The sequence below is a fragment of the Hylobates moloch genome, unplaced genomic scaffold, assembly GCF_009828535.3.
Source record: "Hylobates moloch isolate HMO894 unplaced genomic scaffold, HMol_V3 SCAFFOLD_7, whole genome shotgun sequence".
Taxonomy (NCBI): domain Eukaryota; kingdom Metazoa; phylum Chordata; class Mammalia; order Primates; family Hylobatidae; genus Hylobates; species Hylobates moloch.
The window spans coordinates 104,854,409-104,861,910 of record NW_026652282.1 but is presented as its reverse complement, the minus strand read 5'-3'; positions in this window follow the sequence as shown (position 1 = coordinate 104,861,910).

Sequence of the window (7,502 nt, the reverse complement as noted above, 5' to 3'; positions counted from 1 at the left end):
GCTGGGATTACAGGCGCCCGCCACCACGCCCGGCTAATTTTTTGTATTTTTAGTAGAGACGGGGTTTCACCATGTTGGCCAGGATGGTCTCGATCTCCTGACCTCGTGATCCGCCCGCCTCGGCCTCCCAAAGTGCTGGGATTACAGGCGTGAGCCACCGCGCCCGGCCTTCATCAAACTTATTTTGAGCAACCCCATTTTCTTGACTGATTTTTTTCCTTCCAAACCATCACTATCAGGATACAGAGCCCAGAGACATGGCACAGCCCATCATCCCATGCATGGTCCCTGCTCAGTTCAGGATTCCTTCACATACCATGTCTTGGCCCAACACAAAGGAGCCCTCATACAGTTCATAGTCCTTAACAACAGGAGCCAGCAAGGTGGGAAATGATCCTCTGTCTAGTTGAGGATCCTCATACAGACATATGCTCCCCAAATTACTAAGCAGACAATCCTCTGAGCAGACACTAGCAAATCAACCAAGGTCCAGACCCCTAACACAGTTCAATAGGAGCTGCACCCCACTCAGCATCTATATTAGGAATTGCAAAGTGGTATCCTTGAGCGGATTCTTTTCTTTTTTTTTTTTTTTTTGAGACAGAGTGTCTCTCTGTCGCCCAGGCTGGAGTGCAGTGGCATGATCTTGGCTCACTGCAAGCTCCGCCTCCAGGTTCACGCCATTCTCCTGCCTCAGCCTGCCGAGTAGCTGGGACAACAGGCGCCTGCCAACACGCCCGGCTAATTTTTTGTATTTTTAGTAGAGACAGGGTTTCACCGTCTTAGCCAGGATGGTCTCGTTCTCCTGACCTCGTGATCCGCCTGCCTTGGCCTCCCAAAGTGCTGGGGTTACAGACGTGAGCCACCGCGCCCGGCCTTGAGTGGATTCTTGATCCACATTGCACACTTTTCTCCATACACAATGCTTCTTTTTTCTTAATAATTTTTTTTGTAGAGACGAGGTCTCGCTATGTTGCCCAGGCTGGTCTTGAACTCCCAGGCTCAAGTGATCCTTCTGCCTCAGCCTCCCAAAGTGCTGGGATTACTGGAGTATGCCACCACACACAGTCCCTTTTTGAATTGAACCAAGACTTAGAAATCAGAATATTTGGCCGGGCGCGGTGGCTCACGCTTGTAATCCCAGCACTTTGGGAGGCCGAGGCGGGCGGATCACGAGGTCAGGAGATCGAGACCACGGTGAAACCCCGTCTCTACTAAAAAAATACAAAAAATTAGCCGGGCGCGGTGGCGGGCGCCTGTAGTCCCAGCTACTTGGAGAGGCTGAGGCAGGAGAATGGCGTGAACCCGGGAGGCGGAGCTTGCAGTGAGCCGAGATTGCGCCACTGCACTCCAGCCTGGGTGACAGAGCGAGACTCCGTCTCAAAAAAAAAAAAAATTTTAAAAGAAATCAGAATATTTATGGCAGGGCACAGTGGTCCATGTCACCAGTGCTTTGGGAGGCAGAAGTGGGAGGTTTGCTTGAGCCCAAGGGTTCAAGGCCAGCCTGGGAAATATAGCGAGACCGCATTTCTACAAAAAATTTAAACATTAATTAGGTGTGGTGGTGTGCACCTGTAGTCCCAGCTACTCGAGAGGCTGAGGTGGGAAGATCACTTGAGCCCAGGAATCAGAGGCTGCAGTGGGCTGTGATCACACCACTGCACTCCAGCCTAGGAGGCAGAGTGACACCTTGTCTTAAAAAAAAAAAAAAAAAAAAAAAAAAAAAAGGTTGAGGCGGGAAGTGGAGAGAAATGCCTGTAATCCCAGCACTCTGGGAGGCCGAGGTGGGCAGATCACTTGAAGTCAGGAGTTCAAGGTCAGCCTGGCCAACATGGTGAAACCCCATCTCTATCATATCTACTAAATATAGTATTAATAATAATAATATATACTTTGTTTTTTGTTTTTTGTGAGACGAAGTCTTGCTCTGTTGCCCAGGCTGGAGTGCAGTGGTGCAATCTCAACTCACTGCAACCTCCACTTCCTGGGTTCAAGCGATTCTCCTGCCTCAGCCTCCTGAGTAGCTAGGATTACAGGCATGCACCACCACGCCCAGCTAATTTTGTATTTTTAGTAGAGAAGGGTTTGTCCATGTTGGTCAGGCTTGTCTTGAACCACCAACCTCAGGTGACCCACCCGCCTCGGCCTCCCAAAGTGCTGGGATTATAGGGGTGAGCCACCACATCCAGCATATACTGTTTATTTTTCTCTCATATTACAGGTTGTTTTCCAAACCCGTTTCCATGAGGGGTGAGTGTTTCAGGAAAAATGGGGGAGTGCTAATTTATTTGTGAAAGTAATTAATACTCCTCTGCAATTAAATGTGTAGATACTCAGCCTACAGTAATTGTTCATTTACCTGCTGGCATCTGAGCTAGTAATCCTGCTGCCCAGCAACAACCAGACAGTCCCCTCCAAGAATATGGCCATGCAGCTCCCTATCCAGATATAGGTCTAATCCTCTATCTATGTTCAGTCAAAATGAAGGCAGCATCCCCACAAATAGTGGTTATATAGATATCCCCAATTCATTACTCAATAGGCTTTGAAACAGGATCTTCATAGACCATGATACATAAACATGCCACTATTTGGCAAATCAGAAGATAATACTTAAAAACCAAAAACCTATATTCATCCTACCCTTTCACTACACATGATACAGTCTGACTAGACAGATCATTTTTAGAGGGTTGAGATAGACCCTTCACAGTTCATTATATACAAACCTAGAATTATATCTTGCCATGATTTTCTAAACTATGGCATGGATACAGGAACTGGTTATATTGATAGCTGTTTCACACTAAGCTGAGTGTTGGTATGAGAACGGGCTGTAGTCTGAATCCATAAACTTACCTTTAGGTAGGTGATATAGTTCGGATCTGTGTCCCCACCCAAATCTCATGTTGAAAAGTAATCCCCAGTGCTGGAGGTGGGGTCTGGTGGGAGGTGATTTGATCATGGGGACAGTTTCTAATGGTTTAGCACCATCCCCCTTTAGCTGTTCTCGTGATAGAGTTCTCTCGAGATCTGGTTGTTTAAAAGTGTGTAGCTACTGCCCCATCTCTTTCTTCCTCCTGCTCCAGTCATGTAAGACGTGCCTGCTCCTGCTTTGCCATCCAACATGATTATAAGTTTCCTGAGGCCTCTAGAGAGGCAGAAGCTGCTGTGCTTCCTATACAGCCTGCAGAACCATGAACCAATTCAACTTCGTTTCTGTATAAATTACCCTGTGTAGGCCGGGCGCGGTGGCTCACGCCTGTAATCCCAACACTTTGGGAGGCAGAGGCAGGCGGATCACGAGGTCAGGAGATCGAGACCATCCTGGCTAACACAGTGAAACCCCGTCTCTACTAAAAATGCAAAAAATTAGCCGGGCGTGGTGGTGGGCACCTGTAGTCCCAGCTACTCGGGAGGCTGAGGCAGGAGAATGGCATGAACCTGGGAGGCGGAGCTTGCAGTGAGCTGAGATTGTGCCACTGCACTCCAGCCTGGACAACAGAGCAAGACTCCGTCTCAAAAAAAAAAAAAAAATTACCCTGTGTCTAGTATTTTTACAGCAATGGAAGAATGGGGGCATTGCCTATGGGATTAGTTTTGAACGTAGAATGTCTTGTATGGTGAGAGTTGATGTATCGGTCAGGTTAGGCTAGATTATACCAAGGTTGAAAAATCTTAGTGGTGGCCAGGCGTGGTGGCTCACTGTAATCCCAGCACTTTGGGAGGCTGAGGCCAGAGGATCGATTGAACCCAGGAGTTCGAGACCAGCCTGGGTAACATGGTAAAACCCTGTCTCTACAAAAAATATAAAAACTAGCTGGGCGTGTTGGTGCACACCTGTAGTTCCAGCTACTTGGGAGGCTGAAGTGGGAGGTCAATGCTGCAGTGAGCCAAGATCATGCCACTGAACCACAGCCTGGGTTACAGAGCAAGACTGTGTCTCAAAAAAAAAAAAAAGAAAATCTTAATGGCTTAAAACTACAAAGGTTTATTTTTTGTTCTTGTTAAATATCCAATGCATTTCAGCAGAGAGGCTGTGCTCATCAGAGCCATTTAGCAAACTTTGATTAGACAAAGGGTCACATAACATGAAACAGGCCGGGCATGGTGGCTCACGCCCGTAATCCCAGCACTTTAGGAGGCTGAGTTAGGAGGATCACTTGAGGTCAGGCATTTGAGACCAGCCTGGCCGACATGATGAAACCCCGTCTCTACTAAAAATACATAAATTAGCTAATTGTGGTGGCCCGCGCCTATAGTCCTAGCTACTCGGGAGGCTGAGGCAGGAGAATTGCTTGAATCTGGGAGACAGAGGTTGCAATGAGCCGAGATCACGCCACTACACTCCAGCCTGGGTGACAGAGCGAGATGCTGTCTCAACCACCACCACCACCACCAACAACAACAACAACAAAAACCATGAAACAGTTTCTCTCAGCCCAGGACTAAAGTAAGCCCAAATCTTACTGGACACTTCTTCTGTCTAGATTAAGGTGTATATCCATATAACTCTTTAGCAAAGGGTAGTCCCTAATCATAATAGGCCCAAACTACATAAGCCTTACTCATGAGCCAGCACTGGACCAGAAAGCCTAAACTCGGCCGGGCACAGCGGCTCACACCTATAATCCCAGCACTTTGGGAGGCCAAGGCGGGCAGATCACCTGAGGTCGCGAGTTTGAGACCAGCCTCCTCAACATGGTGAAACCATGTCTCTACAAAAATACAAAAATTAGCCAGGCATGATGGCGGGTGCCTGTAATCTCAGCTACTCGGGAGGCTGAGGTGGGAGAATTGCTTGAACCCGGGAGGTGAAGGTTGCAGTGAGCCAAGATCACACCATTGCATTCCAGCATGGGTGACAGAGCAAGGCTCCATCACAAATAATAATAATAATAATAACTGATCTGTATATACTTGTGGAATGTTTACATACACAGGCATATCTTATGCAAATAATAAAACTTCTGGCTTATCCTCTCAAAACCTTATATTATTTTTCTCATTACTACACTCATAAGACCTCAGCTACAATGTTGAAGAAAAATGATGATTGTAGTGAGCATCTTTGTCATGTTCATCATCTCAAAGGAAAAACCTTTTGTTTCGTTAAGTATGATAATGGGTATAAGTCATTTGAATATCTTTATTAAATTAAGGACATTTCTTTATATCCCTATTTTGCCATTAGTTTTATCATATGTGGGATATTGAATTGTAGAAAGTGTGTTTTTTTTTGCATCTTCTGAGATTACCATATGATTTTGTCTTTTAATATGTTAAGATGACCAATTAAAACAATTGATTCCTTAATAATAAACCATCCTGGCATTTCAGGGAATAACCCCAACTTATTCAGGATATATTATCCTTTCCATATATTACCGGACTTGGTTTGCTAAAATTTGGTTTAGGATTTTTGCACCTATAAGTGAGATTGACATGTCGTTTCCCTTTTTCAAACTATTCTTGGGTTCTGGTATCAAGATAATAGGAACCTCATAAAGTGAGTTGATGAATAGCCCATCTATTTCTAGTCTCTGGAGAAGATTGTAACTATTTCTTCATAAAAGGTTGAGTAGAACTCAACTGTAAAGACATAAAGATATGGAGCTTTACTTTTATTTGAGTTTTCTATTTTTTCTGTATAAATTTTGATAAGTTGTGTTTCAAGGAACTTATCCACTTTATTTACATGTTAGTTTATGACATAAAGTTGGTGATATTATCCTCTTATTATCTAATTATCTCTTGGATCTTGAACCAATAAATTGCTCATTAGTAGCTATTTGATGATTCTAAACATCTTTTCATGTGCTTTGATCACTTTTTAAATTTATCTTTAGAAAGTAAAGATAAGGTGGCCGGGCGCAGTGGCTCACGCCTGTAATTCCAGCACTTTGGGAGGCAGAGGCGGGCAGATCACGAGGTCAGGAGATCGAGACCATCCTGGCTAACATGGTGAAACCCCGTCTCTACTAAAAATACAAAAAATTAGCTTGGCGTGGTGGTGGGCGCCTGTAGTCCCAGCTACTCGGGAGGCTGAGGCAGGAGAACGGTGTGAACCCGGAAGGCGGAGCTTGCAGTGAGCCGAGATTGCACCACTGCACTCCAGCCTGAGCAACAGAGCGAGACTCAGTCTCAAAAAAAAAAAAGAAAGTAAAGATAAGGTTAGTCTGAATTACCTGGTCTGCCTTCACCTGATGTGGAAGACCTTAAACAGCTCTTGACTTAAGGTTTTCGGGCTGGTAGAAAGATCAGGAGTGGTGCCTTGTGTATGCCTTGTTTCCTAATATGGTGCTTCCAGGTTGTTTTCTTATCATAGTATTCGTAGAAATAGATCTTTTGGGCTGGGCATGGTGGCTCACACCTGTAATCCCATCACTTTAGCAGGCTGAGGCAGACAGATCACTTGAGGTCAGGAGTTCAAGACCATCCTGGCCAACATGATGAAACCCTGCCTCTACTAAAAATACAAAAATTAGCCAGGTGTGGTGGTGCATGCCTGTAGTCCCAGCTACTCGGGAGGCTGAGGCAGGAGAATTGCTTGAACCTGAGAGGCAGGGGTTGCAGTGAGCTGAGATCAGGCCATTGCACTCCAGCTTGGGCAACAAGAGTGAAACTCTGTCTCAAAAAAATAAATAAATAAAAATAAAAATAAATAGGTCTTTTGGGGCACACTGTGATAAATGGACAGGAAGCTCATAGCCAGAGACGATCAGCCCAGGGGCTCTGCCATATCAGACCCTGCAGGGCAGTCCTGAGGACTGAGGAGGTCAATATCTTGGGACCCCTATAACCCATAGAGGGCACACCAGTGTGCAGAGGCACACCATTTGGGAAACTCTTCTCTAACTTTCCTCTTCTTTCCCTCCCCAGATAATAGTTCCCTTTTAAGCTGTTACCCATTGAAAAGCCATTCTCACCGGGCGTGATGGCTCACGCCTGTAATCCCAGCACTTTGGGAGGCCAAGGCGGGCGGATCACAAGGTCAGAAGATCGAGACCATCCTGGCTAACACGGTGAAACCCTGTCTCTACTAAAAATACAAAAAATTAGCCCGGCATGGTGGCAGGCGCCTTTAGTCCCAGCTACTCAGGAGGCCGAGCAGGAGAATCGCTTGAACCCTGAAGGCGGAACTTGCAGTGAGCGGAGATCGTGCCACTGCACTCCAGCCTGGGTGACAGAGCGAGACTCCATCTCAAAAAAAAAAAAAAAAAAAAAAGAAAAGAAAAGAAAAGAAAAGCCATTCTCCCACACCTGTCCTCATACTCTGTCCTTAGGATGTATGCAATCTCTCCATGGGATCATAAGTCTTTGATCCCCTAATCCTTTCTTGAGTCCTACAAAATCAAGCATTCTAGCTCCCACTGGCTATCAATGGATTTCTCCCATGCCAGGAAGAAATGCATGTCCTAGCAATGCGGAGTGGGAGGAGTGACTTTTGTTCCATTAATAAAACTAGAAAGAGGCCTCGCTCATGCCTGTAATCTCAGAAC